Source organism: Panthera tigris, chromosome X, assembly GCF_018350195.1.
Source record: "Panthera tigris isolate Pti1 chromosome X, P.tigris_Pti1_mat1.1, whole genome shotgun sequence".
NCBI lineage: Eukaryota > Metazoa > Chordata > Mammalia > Carnivora > Felidae > Panthera > Panthera tigris.
Genome location: NC_056677.1, coordinates 943,106 through 966,477, shown reverse-complemented (window position 1 = coordinate 966,477; position 23,372 = coordinate 943,106). Strand labels below are relative to the sequence as shown.

Genomic DNA, 23,372 nt, shown 5'->3' with positions numbered 1-23,372 from the left:
ACCCCACCTGGATCTCAGACACCCGGCCTCCAGGACCAGGAGGCGTAAAAATCTGTTTATTATTCTGTGACAAAATAAATTACAGACTCAGGTACTCTGTTACAACAACCATAGGAAACCCATACGGTCGGGATGACTTCCTACACAGCATTAGGACTCCAACCACTGTGGTTTTCTTTTCTGCTTCCTGCCCTGATCTGTTGTTTCTCGGAAATGGAAACCAGTTGCACCGAGAGCAACACCATGGCCTGTGGAGGATTCCTTGTCTCCCCCTGCAAGTCTTACTGGCCTCCGCACTTCAGTGTGATTTGCAGATGGCTTTCAGAGGGACTGATTGTGTCCACGACCACTCCAGCTCAAGACCTGCCTGGAACAGATGGACGGACACGCACTGCTCTGTAGAGTTCTCTCTCCCATCAAGTATCGAAGGGGGCACTCCACGGGTCAGAGGCCACGAGGAAGAAAATATGGACAGGACTCCCTCAGGCCACCCCAGATTTCCTTACCTAAATTCCAGACCCCACGGGCGTAAGGATCAGCTCTACATAGTCACCAAACAAACATCTTCTGGGTCTGCAGCCAACCTCACACGTTTCCAAGGATGGAATGCATTCCCAATGCCACTCTCTGACCTCAAGGGACTTGAGCTGGAAACAAGTACCGAACAGCCGACCAGATTTTCTTCCACGGCTGCACCCTTCCACATAACCCACGGGCCAAAGAAGGAATTGTGACGAGAACAGAAAAGATTTTGAAGGAATGATGTCATCCGCAGACACAGCCCCACAGAGGCCCATGATGTCCTAATCCTCGTGAGATAGGCAGAATGCACAGAGCCCGATGTGGGGCTTGAACCCGCAAACCGCAAGATCAAGACCTGAGCTGAAGTCAGACACTTAACAGGCTGAGCCAAGCAGGTGCCCCAATACTTTGGCATTTAGCCGGAGAAACAGATTTCGGACTTCTGGCCGCTAGAACAGCGAGAAAGCAGATGTCTGCTGTCTAAAGCTTGTGGTGCTTTGTTACAGCAGCCTTGGGAGGCTCATACAAACAATAACGAAGACACAACGTATCAAAACACCTGAGATGGAACCAAAGCAGTAAACACAGGCAAATTCATAGCCTTGAATGCATTCCTGAGACATAAACACAGGCAAATTCATAGCCTTGAATGCATCCCTTAGACAAGAAGAAATGCTGTATGTCCAAGGCCCAAGATTCCTTCTTCAGTATTTAGAAAGAGCTAGCACAAACCAAAATAAGGTGGAAAGAATACAATTATGAAAGCAAGAGATTGATAGAATGGGGGGAAAATGTACAGGAGAGGAAGAAAAAAATGTGGACAGGTTATCCTTATGCAAAAAATGTGGACAGGTTATCCTTATGCTTGAGAGGTCCAGCGTTTAGATATGACTAGCGTCTACACCATGGAGTTGTTTCACAGGTTGAATGTGATTACACGTGTTTAAGGTTGGCTGACAGGAAATGCCTGATAAACACCCACTAATTACAATCAGGCATTCCAAAGCAAGTGACACCTTATTTCTGTTTTGTGTAACACTCTCTGTGTTACATTTCACATCACTGTGAAAGGATGGAGGCTGGGCACATCCCCTGTAAGATGCTTTCCCGTTTCCCCAGCAGATACTGTTTTTCCAGGATGGATGTGAATGTTGGCTTCTCCAGCTACGTGCAGAGACTTGGAACCTCTGAGCATTCCACCTCCTGTCACCCACATCCCCTTCTGAAAAATGCAGAAACACCACGCTCCCACACAAAGCTAACATTTTGACATGTATTTCCAATCGCCCCAAAACAAAGCAGTTTCCCCGAGAACTGCTTTGCACACCGCCCCCTTTGCCTCAAGTCCTACGTGATCCCCTCCCTCTCTGTGCATGAAGATTTAGGGCACCAGGGGTCTCTAAACTGAGATGCCCAGGGCACCAGGGACCACCTGGGGGTCCCTGTACACACTTAGTTTTTAAACAACCAAGTTGTGGGGCACCTGAGTGATTCAGATGGTTGAGCGTCTGACGTCAGCTCAAGTCATGATCTCACGGTTCGTGAGTTCGAGTCCCGCGTTGGGCTCTTTGCTGACAGCTCAGAGCCTGGAGCCTGCTTCACATTCTGTGTCTCCCTCTCTCTCTCTCTGCCCGTCCACAGCTTGCTCTCTCTCTCTTTCTCTCTCTCTCTCAAAAATAAATAGAAACATTAAAAAATTAAAAACAACAACAACAACCAACTCATGACAAAAGACATAAAGTTGCTCCTTTTCTAATCAACATTCAGCTCCAATGCAAGTTCAAATACAAGCTCGAGAAAGTTCTAGAATTCTTGGCGTACAAGAGAAAAGTAGGTCCTCCTCCAGGATAAATCCTACCATGGTGCAAATAGACCCCAGCAGGTCCAAAGGAGATGCCCACCCTCTTAATATTCAGCCCCACGTATCCCAAACCTGGAGGGTCCCATGCTGCCTCCTGGAGGCACCGGTGTTCATGGCTGGGAAAGTGACTCAGAAAGCAGGGGAAGCCCCACGTTCACCAGGGCAGATGCACTACTGACGTTTTCAGTTTATCCCCCTTCCCTCTTCCATCCCCAAAGAAGGAAGAGAAGTCAGAGGGACACATCGCTACTTTCCAACACGGCGGGATCCTTTCTCACTATGTGCAAGATACACAGTGGGGATTCCCATGGGTGACACTTGTGCACGGTTTCCTCCTGCTCTGGTCCGCGTTACTCCGTGAGTGAGCAACCCCTTATTGGAACCAATCGTGCTCCAGTGACCTTGACTCCTCCTGTGTGACCTTGTAAGATGCCTGGTCGAGTCAATGCCTGTCGAAAGCAAAAATAGCACGGTGGACGCATCTGTCGCTTTACGGATATTCCCTTTTATTCAACGCGTGGGAAGGTCTCCACCAGAGTTCACCCCATTCGGGAAGTCGCGCCCGATACATTTCTTTACCGTCATGTTTAATAACTGTATCGAAGCCTCTGATATATTTATGTCACTTGCATCAATTTGACCGCACTGACCACAGACTCAGAAGAAGCTTTTTAGCACAGAGGGTCCGGCGGACAGGAAGTGAAACATGTTTCCATTTCAACCCGTGTACCTATCTTTGTCGTCCTGACTTGGATGGGGTCATAGAGCAAAGACTTTCAAACCCGGGTCTATAAGACTCTAGGCTCAGAGTCTTCAAAAGCACTGATAACAGAGTGGCAGTTTGAGGAGAGAGGGGAAAACAAAATAATGTAACATTGCACAATCTTTAACAAGAGTTCCTTCGCGGGTTGGTTAAATGCATGACACGGTACATGAAGGGGACACCGTTCGTGTGCCTTCGAAGGGGTCACCTGGCATTTGCATTTCTAAACAGTAATGTCCACGGTGTGTCCGACATTGTTTGCGTCTTTCAAATGTAAGATATTAGCTACAGTAGTAAATTCTTTTAGAGTCCACTTTAGAGAGTGTCATGTGTGATAGCATTGGGGGAGGGGTCTGTAACCCAGGCAGGGCAGGGCCCCTGAGATCCAGGAGGGGCAGGACTGCTGAGATCCAGGCAGGGCAGGGCCACTGAGATCCAGGCAGGGCAGGGCCCCTGAGATCCAGGAGGGGCAGGACTGCTGAGATCCAGGCAGGGCAGGGCCACTGAGATCCAGGAGGGGCAGGGCCCCTGAGATGCAGGAGGGACAGGGCTGCTGAGATCCAGGAGGGGCAGGACCACTGAGATCCAGGAGGGGCAGGACCACTGAGATCCAGGCAGGGCAGGGCCTCTGAGATCCAGGAGGGGCAGGGCCACTGAGATCCAGGTGGGGCAGGGCCACTGAGATCCAGGAGGGGCAGGGCTGCTGAGACCCAGGCAGGGGAGGGTCGTGCTCCCTCCAGAGGCTCCGGGGGAGGCTCCTTCCTGCCTCTCCCAGCTTCTGGGGCTCCAGGCGCCCCTGGGCTCGTGGCCACGTCCCTCCCGTCTCTGCCTCCCCCTTCACGCGGCTTCTCCTCTGTGTCTCTGTCTCCTATTGTGTCTGTTACAAGGACCCCTGTCATCGGATTCAGGGCCCCCCTCCTCCAGGATGAGCTCACCTCAGATTCTTCCCTTACCCACATCTGCAAAGACCCAGTTCCCAAAGAAAGCATCCTTCTCAGGTGCCGGGGGTGACGATGTGCACCGATCCTTTTGGGGTCACGTTTCCACCCCCAACCCCGTTGGAGGCCACGAATCAGGGCTCGGTGGATGGGGTGTTGAGCGTGGCCCCATTCCCGTAGGGCCAGGTGGGGAGAGGGCGCGTGGGGGGGAAACAGGCCGGGCCCCCGAAGGTGCGGAGAAAGAGGAACCAGTCCCCGCGGGGGCCAGTCCCTGTCTGATTGTCACCCACAGCAGCACCACGTTAGGAGTGGGGGAGGGCGGGAGGCACAGCAGCCGAGAACAAGGGTGATAAGTCTGTTCTCAGCAGTCTACACTCACTGACTTCCCTCCACCCACAGCAAGCCTGGAAATGGCTGCGGGTCCAAAGGTAGAAGTCCGAGCCCAACAGACACGGGGGCCTGCGAGGGTCCGCGGGGTCTGTCCCGGGGTCCCTGCAAATGTGTCCCCGGTCTGACATTTCCTCCTGCAGTCCGGTCCCGGGAATCACCCCAGCCCCTGCGGCCGCTTAAAAGGCCAGGGTTGAAATTCCCCACGTCCCTCAGGACAGAACTGAGATGTTGTCTCACCGCCACGCTGGGCAGGCTTCACTTCCCTCCTGCTGGGTGTCGTGTCCCCCACACCCCACCCCCGGCGGGCGACCGGCTGGGCTCAGCTCCGGGCCCCTCCCGTGTTGGCCCTGAGATTCCCTTCTCCCGGGAAGCCCCTGGGGGCCCACTCCCTGGGCAGGCTGCTGGCCGCCCAGACTGCCCCGACTCGGAGTGGGGGGGCGTGTGGAGCAAAGGGGCACCCAGGCCGAGGGTGCCCTGGGTGCCCGGGGGTTCCCTGACCCGTTCTGCCGATGGCACAGGGGCCCCCGTGCCCCCTCGGAGTCTGGTGGTCTCGGGGAGTCCAACTTGCTTCCGAACTTTAAAAAGCACCTGTAAATGGCCCTCAGGCCCTTTCCCTCCTGCCTGGGACCGGCATCACGTGGGGCCGCGGGCTTCCCCGGGATTTGCGTCCACCTGTAGGGCCACGCTGGGCAGAGGAGACCCACTCGGGCGTGCACAGCGTCCCGTCTTCAGCCCCTCCGCAGCCACCCCAAACGCGACCTCGCGATGCACACGCAGAGTCCCCTGTGCCCCCGCGGCCCGGGGCGGGGAGCGGCAGCTTTACTGTGCTATGTGGCTTTCATTTTTCGTGGGGAGGACGGTTCCCACGCGACCTGCCTTCTGAGCACATTCGGACGGGCACGATCATGTCCCGCCGTCTGTAAGCACGAGGCCGCACGGCCGATCTCGAGGACCGTTTCGTCCCGCGAACCTGGAGCCCCGACCCCGTCAAGCACCCCCTTGCCTTTCCGTGTCTCCCTGCCCCTGGCGCCCTGCACCTCAGCACGTGAGGGCCGGGGGACCGCCTCTGCGTGGAACCGCCACGGGATTTCCCCTCCCGCGTCTGGCTCGCGTCGCTGAGCGCTGTTCCCGAGTCCATCGGTGTCACAGCAGGTGCACAGCGTCCCTCCTGCTCGAGGCGGACTGCCAGTGCCCGGTGGGCGTGGACCACGGGGTGTAGGTCACGTGTTCACACGACCGAAGTCGCAGCTTCCCTGTGATGCAGCAATCCCAGTCGGGACCCCAGAGCACCAAGCCAAGACCTCGGACAGCGGCCACACCTGCGTGTTCCCGACTCCGTTAGTCCCGGCGGCCGAGACGTGAGAACATCCCACGTGTCCGCCGAGGATGGGCCGACGTGCAAATTCTCCGTGGTGGGAGTGAGGTCCGGGCAGCTAAGCTTGACCGCCCCACCCTGGCTGGTCCTGGGCTCTTTGCACAGGACCGGGAGCCCCATCTCGGGCCCTACAAACCGTAGGGGATGCAGACATGCTCAACCCCGATCCCGAGGCCGTGGGGATGGGTCACGGGCTCCCCTCTCTGGCCCAGGCTTTCCAGAGCTCTGTCCCCTTCCTGCTCCCCACTATGACCCCAAGACGCCCACCCTGTGCATCACCTCTGGTCCCTACTGCTGGTCCCCTGGGTCCTGCCTGGATGTTTTTGCCTCAGTGCTTACACTCGGCCTCTCAGAAGCCTGAAGAGACCCAGGAGGGGTAGGCGACCAGCCCCGGGTCAGGGGGAGTCTCTGACCCCAGCCGTGCACCCTGCCCCCGCTCTCCATACACCCCTGCGTGCACACATTCCAGGAGGCATCGTACTTAGTGGGACCGCACAAATGCATGGTGCTCCGCCCCAGGCCGTGGAAGGGAGACTCCTGCGTGCCCCCAAATACGTCCACTGCCTGGTCACCACATCCTGTACGTAGCTTCTGTTGGTTTGCAAACAGGGCATTGGGTTTGCATTTGCTGTGAAGGTGGTTCACCGGCTGACCTGGACGGAGATAGAACGCAGAACAGGAGGGACGGTGCCCAGGATGCTTTGCACACAGAGGAAGGGCCCCAACCCAAGGGACACAGGCCTCCAGGAGCTGGAACAGGGCCAGGCCGCAGGCCCACACTGACCTGTCCCCTAGCTGGATCGCCCCCCGCATTGTACGATGGGAACGTCACACTTTTTCAACAGGAAACAACAAATCCCACGTGCCCTCTGTGAGACAGGAGTCTGCAGGGGCGTCATTCCTAACACGCTAATGTTACAAACCTTCAAGGGCTTGCCCTGCATTCTATAAGATGCGTGTTCTAGATTCGTCCATGAAGTGACAGGACTGAGACTGGGAGTATGAGATCCAGGCAGAGCTGAGGCTGGGAGTGTGAGATCCAGGAGGGGCTGAGGCTGGCAGTGTGAGGTCCAGGCAGGGCTGAGGCTGGGAGTCTGTTGTCCAGGCAGGGCCGAGGCTGGGAGGCTGAGATCCAGGCAGGGCTGAAGCTGGGAGTCTATTTTCCAGGCAGGACTGAGGCTGGGAGTCTCCAGGCAGGGCCGAGGCTGGGGATCTGAGATCCAGGTAGGGCTGAGGCTGGGACTGTGACATCCAGGAGGGTCTGAGGCTGGGAGTCTGAGATCCAGGCAGGGCCAAGGCTGGGGGTCTGAGATCCAGGAATGGCTGAGGCTGGGAGGCTGAGATCCAGGCAGGGCTGAAGCTTGGAGTCTGAGATCCAGACAGGGCTGAGGTTGGGGGTCTGAGATCCAGGCAGGGCTGAGGCTGGGAGTCTGAGATCCAGGCAGGGCTGAGGCTGGGAGGCTGAGATCCAGTCGGGGCTGAGGCTGGGGGTCTGAGATCCAGGCAGGGCTGAGGCTGGGAGTATGAGATCCAGGCAGGGTTGAGGCTGGGAGTCTGACATCCAGGAGGGGCTGAGGCTGGGTGTCTGAGTTCCAGGCAGGGCTCAGGCTGGGAGTCGGAGATCCAGGCAGGGCTGAGGCCTAGAATCTGAGATCCAGGCAGGGCCGAGGCTGGGGGTCTGAGATCCAGGCAGGGCTGAGGCCTAGAATCTGAGATCCAGGCAGGGCCAAGGCTGGGGGTCTGAGATCCAGGCAGGGCTGAGGCTGGGAGTCTGAGGTCCACGCAGGGCTGAGGCCTAGAACCTGAGATCCAGGCAGGGCTGAGGCTGGGATGCTGAGATCCAGGCAGGGCCGAGGCTGGGAGACTGAGATCCAGGCAGGGGCTGAGGCTGGGGGTCTGAGGTCCAGGAGGGTCTGAGTTTGGGAATCTGATGTCCAGGAGGGGCTGAGTTTGGAGGTCTGAGGTTCAGGCAGGGCTGAGGCTGGGAGCCTGAGGTCCAGGCAGGGCCGAGGCTGGGAGTCTGAGATACAGGCAGGGCTGAGGCTGGGGGTCTGAGATCCAGGCAGGGCCGAGGCTGGGGGTCTCAGATCCAGGCAGGGTCGAGGGTGGGACTCTGACATCCAGGCAGGGCCGAAGCTGGGAGTCTGAGATCCAGGGAGGGCCAAGGCTGGGAGTCTGAGGTCCAGGAGGGCCTGAGTCTGGGAATCTGACGTCCAGGAGGGTCTGAGTTTGGGAGTCTGAGATCCAGGCAGGGCTGAGGCCTAGAACCTGAGATCCAGGCAGGGCTGAGGCTGGGTGTCTGAGGTCCAGGAGGGCCTGAGTCTGGGAATCTGACGTCTAGGAGGGGCTGAGTTTGGGGGTGAGATCCAGTCAGGGCTGAGGCCTAGAACCTGAGATCCAGGCAGGGCTGAGGCTGGGTGTCTGAGGTCCAGGAGGGCCTGAGTCTGGGAATCTGACGTCTAGGAGGGGCTGAGTTTGGGGGTGAGATCCAGGCAGGGCTGAGGCCTAGAACCTGAGATCCAGGCAGGGCTGAGGCTTGGGGTCCGACATCCAGGCAGGGCTGAGGCTGGGATGCTGAGATCCAGGCAGGGCTGAGGCCTAGAACCTGAGATCCAGGCAGGGCTGAGGCTGGGTGTCTGAGGTCCAGGAGGGCCTGAGTCTGGGAATCTGACGTCTAGGAGGGGCTGAGTTTGGGGGTGAGATCCAGGCAGGGCTGAGGCCTAGAACCTGAGATCCAGGCAGGGCTGAGGCTGGGTGTCTGAGGTCCAGGAGGGCCTGAGTCTGGGAATCTGATGTCCAGGAGGGTCTGAGTTTGGGGGTCTGAGGTCCAGGCAGGGCTGAGGCCTAGAACCTGAGATCCAGGCAGGGGTGAGGCTGGGACTCTGAGATCTAGGTGGGGCCAAGGCTGGGTGTCTGAGGTCCAGGCAGGGCCGAGGCGGGGAGGCTGAGATCCAGGCAGGGCTGAGTCTGCTTCCTGCCGAGGCCTCTGTCCTGGGCGTGTAGATGCCGTGTTCTCCCCATGTCTTCACGTCCTCATGTGGTGGCTCCTGTGTGTGTGTCTGTGGTCTGACCTCCTCTTCTTCTAAGGACATCAGAGCCCTAGGGATCCGGGCCACCCTGCTGATGTCATTTGATTTAATTACCTGTTTAAAGACCCTGTGTCCAAATCCTGCACATTCTGAGGTCCTGGGGACAGGGCTCCAGGACGTGAATTTCAGGGGGTGGTTGGGGCGGGGGTGTGGGACACAATTCAGCCCATCGCAGGGGGGACCCTCAGAAAACAGGCCGTTCTACGTGTTCGAGCTGCTTCCTCGAGAACAGTGAGCGGTCATCCCATGTAAAATGATATTACAAGTATTGAAAGAAAACCAAGCTTCAGTCTCCCACCTGTTCTCATCATGCACGAGCCCCCATCAAGTGCTGCCCTGAATATGTATTCAGGGGAACCTTTTTTCTGATGACATGTTTTTTAAAAAAAAATGTGTTAAAAAATATGTAAAATCCCAGCAGCGACCAGGGAGCCGGCTGTGTAAAAGAGGAACCCCCATGCGCTGTGGCTGTGCCCTGGGGCTCCGCCTTTCGTAACCTCAGTGCGTTTAATTAAATCTGCACATGACAGGTTTTCGTTACAAGCGGCCAGCTGGGTCCCCGGGGGTTGGGGACCGGGTCGAGTGTGCTGGGGGACCGGCGGTGGGGTCCCGCGGCCTCCGTTCCTTCTCCACACGGACAGCCACGTCTGCACCAGGGGGAGGGTCCCCACCGCTTGGCTCTGAAACTCCACGGGGCCGGCTCGCCCAGGACGGTCACCTGTAAGTCATGGGACCCAAGGAGACGCGTGCAAGCCGTGGGGGGCGGGGGGGGGGGACGCTGAGGCAGGGCAGACCCCAGGGACCCACCTGCACGGGCTGCTCTGTGTCCCCAAAGACGCAAGGTCGCCTTCTTCAAAGATTTTTATTCCAGAATTGTCTGAACACCTGCCGTTTGCTCCTTGTTTTTTTTTTTAGTTTTGGTTTAATGGGGGCAGAGGGATGTTGCTTCTGGCTTTTAGGAATAATAGTTAACACGGAGGGAGCACTGACATTACACCGGCCACATTTACGAGGGATTTGTCCCGGGACTTTTCTGACACCTAATCCAGGCGGGTGCTCTCATTCCCGTTTTCCTGACGGGGAAACCGAGGCCCTGAGTTAAGTAACGCTTTGGATGGCAAACAACAGAAACTTGAGTCATGCGATCTTAGGTCAACGTGGAAATTGGCAAATGGGTACTTAGACGTCTATGTCAGCTTCAGGCATGGCTGGATCCAGGGGGCCTCGGCTGTCCAGGCCCGGACGTGGGGACCCTGCGGACACCCTCTGCCTCTTCTGTCCCGGTGTTGTGACTCGTCCCCACACCCCGATGCTCACACCCTGCAAAGGGCAGGTGCGAACTCACCTGGCAGGTCAGGGTGAACTGTGTCAAGTGCACACAGTTCCCTGCATTTGGGAAAACCAGGGCTGAATAAAGGGGGGCACAGGCGAGGGTCTCGGGGCGGTCCCCTCAGCCCTCAGGGAACGCTCGGCACCCAGTGTGGCCCCAAAAATACCCACCGAGCGCAGACAGCGAGACAGGCTGCTGGACGCGGTGCGGGAGGAGGGCTCAGACAGCGCTTGGCTCAAACCACTGCGTAGGACCCGGGTGCTTTCTACTCGTGGTCAGAAAACGTGGGCCTGGGCTCTGATGACACCTCTCACTGGCCGCTCAGCTTCCTTCGGCCCTCTGTGCCTCGGTTTCCCCACCTTGGGACGTGGGTCCGGGGCGTGTCTGGAGGGACTCTGTGCCTCGGTTTCCCCACCTTGGGACGTGTGTCTGGGGCGCGTCTGGAGGGACTCTGTGCCTCGGTTTCCCCACCTTGGGACGTGTGTCCGGGGCGCGTCTGGAGGGACTCTGTGCCTCAGTTTCCCCACCTGTGGACGTGTGTCCGGGGCGCATCTGGAGGGACTCTGTGCCTCGGTTTCCCCACCTTGGGACGTGTGTCCGAGGCACGTCTGGAGGGACTCTGTGCCTCGGTTTCCCCACCTTGGGACGTGTGTCCGGGGCGCGTCTGGAGGGACTCTGTGCCTCGGTTTCCCCACCTTGGGACGTGTGTCCGGGGCACGTCTGGAGGGACTCTGTGCCTCGGTTTCCCCACCTTGGGACGTGGTCTCTCTCAGAGAAAGCGTTTGCAAACGTGTAGTGTGACGCATGCTCAGGGTGGGCAGACGCCCTCTTCGGGCTCCCTGGCACTCGGCCCATGCCTTCCCCGTCACCCCCGGGACGCGGGCCAGGAAGAAAGCTGTCTGCGGCCTCGGAAAAGAAGGAAATGAGAACAATTTCAGCCCCTGGGACCCTGAACCAGTGCATGCCGGCTTCCTGGGGGAAAGTGTTACTTAATCAGCGAAGGTGGCCACTCTCAACGCTTCCTCTCGACTCTGGCCCCGCCTGGGGTTCAACCGGCCACGGCAACCGCACACCAGGAGACGTGGGCGGCCAGCTCCAGACACCCCAGCAGTGACCCGAGGGGTGAGGCTGTCTCAGGAGGTGGGGCAAACGGGGGACAGCAGGGAGGACACAGGAGCAACAGCCGGCTGAGACACGGGGAACTAAAACAGAAATGTCTTCAGGCTCCCCCACCCGCCCCGTGACCCACGAGGCATGTGTTTATTGCGATGTCATTCACATCACACACAACTCACCCTTTAAAAGGAGACAGTTCGGGGGGCGCCTGGGTGGCTCACTTGGTTAGGCGTCAGACTTCGGCTCGGCTCATGATCTCACGGTTCGTGGGTTCGAGCCCCGCATCGGGCTCTGTGCAGACAGCTCGGAGCCTGGAGCCTGCTTGGGATCCTGTGTCTCCCTCTCTCTCTGTCCCTCCCTGGCCCACGCTCCGTCTCTGTCTCTCAAAAATAAACATTAGAAAATTTTAAGAAATTTGGGGCATTTAGCACATTCTCAATTTACCACCTCTATCTGCTTCCAGAACATTCTCATCCCACGGATGGATGGATAGAGATAGATAGATAGATAGATAGATAGATAGATAGATATGATGGATAGATAGAAAGATAGGTAGATAGATAGATAGATAGATAGATATGATAGATGGATGATAGATAGATAGATAGATAGATAGATAGATAGATAGATAGATATGATGGATGGATAGATGGATGGAATCATAGATAGATAGATAGATAGATAGAATCATAGATAGATAGATAGATAGATAGCAGACAGATAACAGACAGACATAAATGAACAGATGGATATGTAGATGGATGGACAGATGGATGGACACATAGACAGATACACATACATACATACGTACATACATACCTAGATAACAAATGTAGATGGACAGATGCCTGGATAATCTAGAGAGATTCAGGACTTCACACATTCACGTGAACTATTTCCCCCTCAGTTGCCTCCTTTCAACGCCCAGTCCACCAGCTTACTTGAGAAAGACGTCACTTGTTAACTGAACCCTCCTTCAGAAGGAACCAGCCCTCCTAACACCTTGGCTTCGGACTTCTGGCCTCCAGAGTCATGAGAGAGAAAGTCTCTGTGGTTTGTAGTGCCCCCCCATGTGTGGTCATGTGTTGCTGTAGCCACAGGAAAGCAATACTATCCCGTCTTCCAAGGTGGCAACTGGGCTCACAGAAGGAGGTCGCTGCCTGGAGGCCATGCACCTCCCACGGACAGAGCTGGGATTTGAACCCAGTCTTGCTAATGAAGCCCACCCCCGCCCTGAGTCTGGGCCACTCATCACCGGGCCATCCTGCCCTCATGGACTCAAGCAGGGCAGGCTATAGATTTCACATGGAAACAAATGTAAATGGGTCCATTTAGGGGATTTTCCCCTCCCCCACCCCCAGTCAGCCGTTTTCCTTCGACTCATTTCATGACACTGCTTCTCTGATGAAACAATAAAGTAAACATCTAATTTCATATAAATTTTAACTGTGGATGGGGGGCTTGCAGAAGACTAGTTTCAGTTAGTCTTTGTTAAGTAGGATGATGAATCATGCATTGAAATCAGGCGATCAAAGGTCAAATATGTGAGCTAAATATGTTCCAGCTTCCTACCCATTTACCTAGACTATCCTTCCACCTATCCATCCATATCTATCTATCTTCTATCTATACATATTATCTATCTATCCATCTATTATCTATCTATCCATCCATCCATTCACCCATCCATTATATCTATCTATCTATCTATCTATCTATCCATCCACCTATCCATCCCTCATATCTACCATCTATCTATCTATCTATCTATCTATCATCTATCTATCCATCCATCCATTCACCCATCCATTATATCTATCTATCTATCTATCTATCTATCTATCTATCTATCCATCCATCCACCTATCCATCCCTCATATCTACCATCTATCTATCTATCTATCTATCTATCTATCTATCTATCATCTATCTATCCATCCATCCATTCACCCATCCATTATATCTATCTATCTGTCTATCTATCTATCTATCTATCCATCCATGCATCCATCCATCCATGGGTGAATCCATCCATGCACCCATCCATTCTATCTATCTATCTATCTATCTATCCATCCATCATCCATCCATCCATTCACCCATCCATTCTATCTATCTATCTATCTATCTATCTATCTATCTATCTATCCATCCATCCATCTATTCACCCATCCATTATATCTATCTATCTATCTATCTATCTATCTATCTATCTATCTATCCATCCATTCACCCATCCTATCTATCTATCTATCTATCTATCTATCTATCTATCTATCTATCCATCCATTCACCCATCCATTCTATCTATCTATCTATCTATCTATCTATCTATCTATCTATCTATCTACCTAATCCATTTATCTATCTATCTATCTATCTATCCATCATCCATCCATCCATTCACCCATCCATTATATCTATCTATCTATCTCTCTATCTCTCTATCTATCTATCTACCTATCTATCCATCCATCCATCCATTCACCCATCCATTATATCTATCTATCTATCTATCTATCTATCTATCTATCTATCCATCCATTCACCCATCCTATCTATCTATCTATCTATCTATCTATCTATCCATCCATTCACCCATCCATTCTATCTATCTATCTATCTATCTAATCCATTTATCTATCTATCTATCTATCTATCTATCTATCTATCTATCTATCCATCCACCCATACATCATATCTATCTATCTATCTATCTATCTATCCATCCATCCATCCATTCACCCATCCATTATATCTATCTATCTATCTATCTATCTATCTATCTATCCATCCATTCACCCATCCTATCTATCTATCTATCTATCTATCTATCTATCTATCCATCCATTCACCCATCCATTCTATCTATCTATCTATCTATCTATCCATCCATTCACCCATCCTATCTATCTATCTATCTATCTATCTATCCATCCATTCACCCATCCATTCTATCTATCTATCTATCTATCTATCTACCTAATCCATTTATCTATCTATCTATCTATCTATCTATCCATCCACCCATACATCATATCTATCTATCTATCTATCTATCTATCTATCTATCCATCCATCCATTCACCCATCCATTATATCTATCTATCTATCTATCTATCTATCTATCCATCCATTCACCCATCCTATCTATCTATCTATCTATCTATCTATCTATCCATCCATTCACCCATCCATTCTATCTATCTATCTATCTATCTATCTATCTATCTATCTATCTACCTAATCCATTTATCTATCTATCTATCTATCTATCTATCTATCCATCCATCCACCCATACATCATATCTATCTATCTATCTATCCATCCATCCATCCATTCACACATCCATTCTATCTATGCATCCATTCATCCATCATATCTATCCATCCATCATCTTTATTTATTATCTATCTATCTATCTATCCTTCCATCCACCCATCATATCTATCTATCTATCTATCTATCTATCAACCATGTATCCACGTATCCATCTATCCATTTGTCATTCCATCTTTTATCTGTCTATTTATCTAGCCATCTCTGTACCTATCAATCATCTATCAATGCACCCATCCATCTAACAGTATCTGTCATCTATTTACCTATCTGCCTAACACTATTGCCCATTACTCATCTATCTGTCCCTATCGTGTATTTGTTGATCTGCATATATATGGATACATCTGCACGGTGCCCGAGAGGGTTTACTATGGTGACTTTTTTTTAAAAGACCCTTCTCTAGAACCCGAACACTTCCTGACATCACCTGGAGGTGCACCTGTGTCTGCCTTCATCGTCATGTTGGGGAGGTCTTCACGTCCACAACAGAGAGGTTTAAACACTGTCTGGAAATCAGGGAAATGTGTATACCCAGGGCACGTCATACTGAAGGGCTCCGGTCCCCAGGGGTTTGAATACAGCGAACAAGGGACGGGACTCATCTTCGGGGTCAGGCAAATGCGAGACCACGAGGATGCCTTGGCCTCTCCTCAAACGTTCCTTGCCCGGGCTTTCTCCTTGGTAGCTTTGCTGGGCACGTTGCTAGAAACCGGAGGGGGACAAATCACCCTACTTATGGTTAAACTATTCTTTGGCAAGTTAGCATGTCAACCTACAGAAGAGATTTGAATGAGCATCTCTGAATAGAGGACAACATTAGCGAGTTGACCACATACCCCTCTCCCACCTCCGAAACTCTATCAACTCTATCAAACTCTATCACCTTCAAACTCCATCGAAACTCTATCAACCGGCTCAACACCCTCTCTCCAACATATTCTCCGCGTTTGCCCTCCTGGCTCCGTCGGGGTCGAGCGCGCCTGAAACTCCTGTTATGTGCTATTTCCAACCTACCACTTCCCGGCAGGTCCCCAGCGCCCAGGCCTGTCGGCTTTAGTTTCACAGAATAGGGCTTCACGTTAATTAATGCCTGCACGCAGTTGCTTCCTGCCCTACAGACGGAGGCTGGTGTGGCAGGTGCCACTCAGATAGCACAGCTGAGAAACTCCTGCGTAGGGGGTGAGCCTCGAAAATGGAAAAAAAAAAAAAGCAAGAGAGACAGAAAACAGCGTAAGGCAGACAGAAAGCAAGGGGCGTCTTGCATTTCAGAGAATCCGGTCTCTGGCTGGTCAGCTAGCCCTTTGGCTGTGCCCCGAGTCTGGGTGGCGGGGGGAAGAAAAAGACACAGAAGCGAAAGGACCCTGCTGTCTTGCAGGAGACGGAGATTAAAATCTGCACGCTCCACACTCGTTTGGACAGACAACGGCATGCAAATCACCCGTAATTTACGGTGCACTCGGGTTGCGCAATGCAGAGCGAAACAGCAGAGAGGAGGCAACACCACCACACGTGTGCCTGTGCGCTGAGCACCGACGGCTCTTGCACTGTGATCTGAGCACTCGGCCAGGTCCTCTGCCCCTCAGCCCCCAGCTGTCCCCGTAAACTGCGTTCTGTCACCTCTTTGAAGTCTTAGAACACAGGGTTCACTCAGAGGCGATGCAGCGGTCATGTGCATCTCAGGTCTACAGAGACGGGGGCCTCTGCAGGCATGGGCGGTATCCTGTCAGACTTCAAGAGGACGCCGTTACCGCCTCCAGGGTGGCCACGAGGCAACCGGTGATGCAAAGGCCCCCTCAGAATGCCCCTCGCTGACTGACAACCGTTGCACATCCTCAGCGGGGTTTGTCGTTGCCAGTGGTTTCAGACCCCAGTCATTCCGATACCTGTCTGGTGGCATCTCGTTGTGGGGCTGATGTCCCCATCCCTGGTGACACATCGTGGCCAGTGCTTCTGTGCTAGCCGAACGTCTCCTCTGGGGACGTGTCTGCTCAGGTCTGTTGCCCAAGTTTCAGACGGGGGTCTGTTTGTTCTCTTACTGTTGAGCTTTAAAAGCTCCTTGAATATTTCACACAACTGTTTTTGGTTTAGACACGTCGTCTTCTCTTGCAGATATTTTCTCTCAGTCTGTGGCTTGTGTTCACAACACTCTCTTGACATTCTTTTGGAGGACTGTTTCATTTTGATGAAGCAGGTTTATCCGCTATTCGTTCCACCGATCGTCCCTTTGGCGTCCCGTCTAAAAAGTCATCACCGCGGCTTAAGATTATCCAGATTTTCTCCCGTGTTAGTTCGGAGGAGTATTAGCCTTTTGCACTCTACGTGAGGTCTGTGACCCATTTTGAGTTATGTTTTTTGTGAAGGGTGTCTACATCCTCGGGGTTTTGGCGGGGGGGGGGTCAGGGAGGGGTTGATTTTTGGGTTTTGTGTATGGATGTCCCGTCGCTCCAGCCAGATCTGTGGAACAGACTATCTGTGCTCCAGTGTTTTGCCCTTGATTTTTGTCAAAGACCAGTTGGCTGTATTTATGGGGCTCTGTTTTGGGGGTCTCATTCTGTTCCATCGATCTATTTGTCTATTGTTTTGCCAACACCAGCCTGCCTTCATTTCTGTTGCTTTGTAGTTAAGTCACGAAGTCGGGAAGCACGAATCTCCCAACTCTTGGTCATTACAGGTCCCTCGCTTCTCCAGACAGAGCCTAGGATCAGTTGGTCAATAACCACATCTTGTAAGCGGACATTGGGATTGCAAGTTATCTCTCCTCTACCCCACACAGGCCTTTGCACGTTAACGCGAGGGCTTGCAACCCCAGCTGGGGGACAGTCAAGTACAGATGGCTGGATGAGTGAGCCTGGGGATCTCTCAGGTACTGTCATTTTCTGAGAGTTTGTGATTTTATGTCGTGTTTCCTTAGACCCCCATCTCATACGTTCTCTCAGCACACACCAAGCCTGGGTTAAGAGCACACACGATGACAATCCCTGTGTGTGACAGCATGTGAGGAACGATTATAATACAGCTTGCCAACAGCCCCAGGATGACAACTGGAAAATAACAATAAAATTTCTTACAGCAGTCAGAAAAGAGGGAGGAGATTTTATAGTCACAGGGTGCAAAAGATACCTTGCTTAGGTATAAAATACAGAAGATATCACAGGAACATTTTGTGACATAAAGATATGAAACGTTAACGTGACTTGAAACACTGCCAACAAAATTAGAAGGTGGGTGGGTGGGTGGATGAATAGGTAGATGGATAGAGATGATGGATGGATGGATGGGTGGATGGAAGGATGGATGGATAGATAGATCGTAGATATGACAGTTGGATAGATAGATATGATGGATGGATGGATAGATAGATGATAGATAGATAGATAGATAGATAGATAGACAGATAGACATAGGTATGGATGGATGGGTGGGTGGATAGATATCATGGATGGATGGATGGATGGATGGATGGATGGATGGACAGATGGATAGGTACATATATAGATAGATGATAGATATGATGGATGGATGGACAGGTAGGTAGGTAAGTAGATAGATAGATAGATAGATAGATAGATAGATATAGGGATGGATGGATGCATGCATGGAGGATGGATGGATAGGTACATATATAGATAGATGATAGATATGATGGATGGATGGATAGATAGATAGATAGATAGATAGATATAGGGATGGATGGATGGATGGATGCATGGATGGATGGATGGATAGATGGATATGATGAATGGATGGATGGATGGATGGATGGATGGATGGATAGGTACATATATAGATAGATGATAGATATGATGGATGGATGGATGGATGGATAGATAGATAGATAGATAGATAGATAGATATAGGGATGGATGCATGGATGGAAGGATGGATAGATGGATATGATGAATGGATGGATGGATGGATGGATGCATGGATGGATGGATAGGTACATATATAGATAGATGATAGATATGATGGATGGATGGATAGATAGATAGATAGATAGATAGATAGATAGATATAGGGATGGATGGATGGATGGATGGATGCATGGATGGAAGGATGGATAGATGGATATGATGAATGGATGGATGGATGGATGGATGCATGGATGGATGGATGGATAGGTACATATATAGATAGATGATAGATATGATGGATGGATGGACAGGTAGGTAGGTAAGTAGATAGATAGATAGATAGATAGATAGATAGATAGATAGATATAGGGATGGATGGATGCATGCATGGAGGATGGATGGATAGGTACATATATAGATAGATGATAGATATGATGGATGGATGGATAGGTAGATAGATAGATAGATAGATAGATAGATAGATATAGGGATGGATGGATGGATGGATGCATGGATGGATGGATGGATAGATGGATATGATGAATGGATGGATGGATGGATGGATGGATGGATGGATAGGTACATATATAGATAGATGATAGATATGATGGATGGATGGATAGATAGATAGATAGATAGATAGATAGATAGATATAGGGATGGATGGATGGATGCATGGATGGAAGGATGGATAGATGGATATGATGAATGGATGGATGGATGGATGGATGGATAGGTACATATATAGATAGATGATAGATATGATGGATGGATGGATGGATGGATGGATAGGTAGGTAGGTAAGTAGATAGATAGATAGATAGATAGATAGATAGATAGACATAGGGATGGATGGATGGATGGATGGATAGATATGATGAATGGATGGATAGATAGATAGATAGATAGATAGATAGATAGATATGATGGATGGATAGATAGATAGATAGATAGATAAATAGGATGGATGGATAGATAGATAGATAGATAGATAGATATAGGGATGGATGGATGGATGCATGGAGGATGGATGGATAGGTACATATATAGATAGATGATAGATATGATGGATGGATGGATAGATAGATAGATAGATAGATATAGGGATGGATGCATGGATGGAAGGATGGATAAATGGATATGATGAATGGATGGATGGATGGATGGATGGATGGGTGGATGGATGGATGGATAGGTACATATATAGATAGATGATAGATATGATGGATGGATGGATGGACAGGTAGGTAGATATGATGGATGGATGGATGCATGGATAGATAGATACATATATAGATAAATGATAGACAGATGAGTCTGGGTGGAGCATTGTGTCCTCTACAGGCATTGAGCAGCATCCCGGTGTCCCCTGATGAGTCTGGCAAAGTATCCCGGGTGAGAACCCCTGGGTTATGTGGACTGTCACCCCACCAGTACCTTTTATCCATCTAGGTGACCTGTCCTTTTCCTGAATCAATAATCAAAACGGTTTCTGTCCTCTCCCATGGCCGGCTCGTCATCTGTGTTACCTGGAAATCCTACTTTTCTCATGCTTGATCGTTTCTTGGAAGCCCTTCCCTTTCTTTAATGAAGGACGATCGTGGTTCGTATCATTTCTTTAGCTTGCTGGAGTCTGTTAATGAAACCCCTTCCCTCTTTTTTTTCGTGCCTTCGTTTCCCAGAAATGTGCTGTGACAAATTACCCCCACACTGGGGGCTGAAACAGCACAAATGTATTCTGTCTCATCTCTGGGGACCAGAAGTCTGAGGTCAAGGTGTCCACAGGACCGATTCCCCCTGGAGCGTCTAGTCTGTTCTGTTCCTCAGTCCATCTTCTCTGCTTCCAATCCCATGTGACCTCCTCTCCATGTGCCTGTCTGTGTCCAAATTTCCCCTTTGTATAAGGACCTCAGGCATATTGGAGGCAGGTCCCACCCTGCCCAGTATACCCTCATCTTTGTTTGACAATGGCCAAAGACCCTATTTCTAACCAAAGTCGCATTCTGAGATGTGGGCAATTAGGGCTTCTACATATGAATCTGGTGGCAGCGTGTTTGAGCCCATGACAACCACAGGCTTTCTTGTGTCTTTACTGAGTTGCCCATGGTTGACCAGAAAACCCAATGCAGCTTCCTCCCCCGGGGTCACATCATAATATCCGCCACGTCCTGGGGCTGTGGGTGAAAGGCGGTCTCCCAGACAAGACTGCTGATAAAGGCACACCGCTTCCTGCCGTCCGTGTGTGAATGGCCAGACCTTGTGGGTGTCATGGTCAGACCCCAAAGCACGGTCTTCCTGCCTCCGCTGATGCACACTGGGCATCCCGGGGAATCTCTCCGAGAATGTCCCTCGGCAGCGGTGGGGAGACCACCGTAGCCGGAAGCACCACCCTGGGATTCACCGAGGATAAGCAGAAGCTGGGTGGAGGGAGGGCCTCCGGGGGAGGCTCTCCTGCTGGTGACGCCCCTGGAGAAGCCACTCGTCACGGATGCTTATGCTCAACGCGGTTCTGCCCATTGGTTGAAGGCGCGGGGCCCAGAAAATACTGCAAACAGCTCTTAGGAAAATTCTCCTCCTGGACATCTTGCAGTGGGTTGCATGGGGGTCCCCAAAAGACATGGCCCCCAGAACCTATGAATGTGATGTGTTGGGAAACAGAGTCTTTGCAGATGTCATGAGGGGTCTGAGATGAGCTCATCCTGCATCAGGGGGGCCCTGACTCCAATGGCAGGTGTCCTTGTAAGAGACGGAAAGGGACACACAGACACAGGGGAGAAGCCACGTGAAGGCGGAGACAGAGACGGGAGGGACACGGCCATGAGCCCAGGGACGCCTGGAGCGCCCAGAGGCTGGAAGAGGCAGGAAGGACCGTCCCCTGGAGCCTCTGGAAGGAGCACGGCCCTGGCCGCCCTGGATCTCCGACTTCCGGTCTCCAGAGCCAGGAGAACATGAATCCCTGTGGTTTTAAGTCCCCGGTTTGTGGTCACTTGTTAGGACCTGCTCCAAAGTGTCTCGCCTTCATCGGGTCACTGCCGAGTGACTGAACACCCACTTGGGTTTTTCCAACCTCACCAGGCCTGCAAGGTGGTGGCACTTTGTGGGGCTGAGCCTCCCACGGCTGCCACAACAGAGCCCCACAAACCGGGCCAGCTGAAAACCCAAGACACGGAGGAGGAGAGACCAGCCCACAGTGTGGGGGGCGGGGGGCGGCGGCTGGCTCGTGGCTTCCTGGGGTGGGGACCCTCTGGTGCCCGCAGTGGGCTCAGCACCTGGGACAGCTCCCAGCACTCCGGAAACGCCCACACACGGGGAGCCCAACGGAGACCTGCATCCCACGTGTCCATCCATCAGCGGTCGTGCCTGCAGGGGAGTGGGACTCAGCCATGAGAAGGAACCGGGCTGTGCCCACTGCCACCCCAACGATGGCACCTGGCGCCTGAAACTGTGACACTCAGTGAGGGGAGCCAGACATACGTGGGCCACCCCGCGAGTGATCCCTTTTCGGTAAAACGTGCAGAGAGGGTCCGGCGACAGAGACGGGAATTGGGTTCGTGGTCGCCTGGGTCGGGGAGGGGGGCCTCGGGGCGATGGCCTGGGGGGTCGGGGAGGGGGACCACGGGGCGACGGCCTGGGGGGGTCGGAGAGGCGGGCCGCGGGGCGACGGTCTGGGGGGGTCGGAGAGGCGGGCCGCGGGGAGACGGCCTGGGGGGTCGGGGAGTGGGGCCGGGGAGGGGGGCCGGGGAGGGGGGCCGCGGGGCGACGGCCTGGGAGGGTCGGGGAGTGGGGCCGGGGAGGGGGTCGCGGGGTGACGGCCTGGGGGGTTGGGGAGGGGGGCCGCGGGGCGACGGCCTGGCGGGGTCGGGGAGGGGGGCCGCGGGGCGACGGCCTGGGGGGGCCGCGGGCGACAGCTCGGGTCTGTGGGGTTTCCTTCAGGGGCGACCAGGACGTTGCGGGGTTGCACTCTGCCTCGGACGTTTTCGGCACGTGAACCACACCCATGACGCCGTTAAGACCAAAAGCAAAAGCGACGCGGAGGCCGTACCCCCACCCAGAACGGCACTCGGCCTTCAGGCGCTCAGGCCGCCGCGCACACCGTGACAGGCTGTCCCTCCCGCCGCCTCCGAGCGCCCGGCCCGCGGTCTCTCTGCAAGGGTCCCCTGTGCGCTCGACCGTGGGGGTCTTTGCTCAGTTCCTGCAATCTCCATCCCGCCGTCCGCGGCTGCCGGGTCCAAACCACAAGCGTGCGCGTTACAGGCGCCGGGTCCGCCGGGGTTGATTTCTTTATTAATCACCCGTGGCGCTCAGGGGGCGGCCACCCCGCAGGGACCCAGACGCCCCGAGGCCACAGCTGGTGCTCTGGAGCACGCAGGGGGCCGCGTGGCCTCCCGAGATGACAGAAGAAACACGGGGGGGGGGCGGGGGAGGGGGTCCGGCGGGCAGGGTGGCTTCTTGGTGACGCGCTGACGAGCCAGCGGCCACACACACCTCTGCTTTCAGTGCCGTTGCGCACCATGCAAATGTGTGCACCTAACCGGCCGCCACCTGGGGGACGACAACAATAGATCCCCACGTCCCCCGCTCCGTGAGCAGAAACGGAGACGATGGCCCCCCAAAGGCCGCCCTCTGCTCGCGAGCCCAGGGCCCCGTCCGGCTCAGAAGGGTCGCCTTCCAGCCTGCGGTCCTGTGCCCGGGACCTGTGCTCAGACGCCTGCAGTAGACACGCGGACAGGCACGTCCGCTAGAGCTCACAGCCGCGTCCTCCTCCCTCACCGTCCGCGCCCTGCAAGGTAT

At 53.2% G+C, this 23,372-nt stretch overlaps 1 protein-coding gene across 2 annotated transcripts in view; it reads left to right on the top strand.

Annotated features, from left to right (window-relative positions):
- The window catches only part of P2RY8 (P2Y receptor family member 8), a 39,828-nt gene that overhangs the window by 10,887 nt on the left and 5,569 nt on the right, over window positions 1–23,372 (top strand). The window contains exon 1 of one of the 2 annotated variants that reach the window (XM_042973851.1): window positions 23,033–23,368. The exons of the other annotated variant lie outside the window; for it this stretch is intronic. The gene's annotated coding sequence lies outside the window, so the exon portion shown is untranslated. Of the gene's footprint in view, window positions 1–23,032; window positions 23,369–23,372 lie in introns of those variants that run through there. 2 annotated transcript variants of the gene reach the window in all.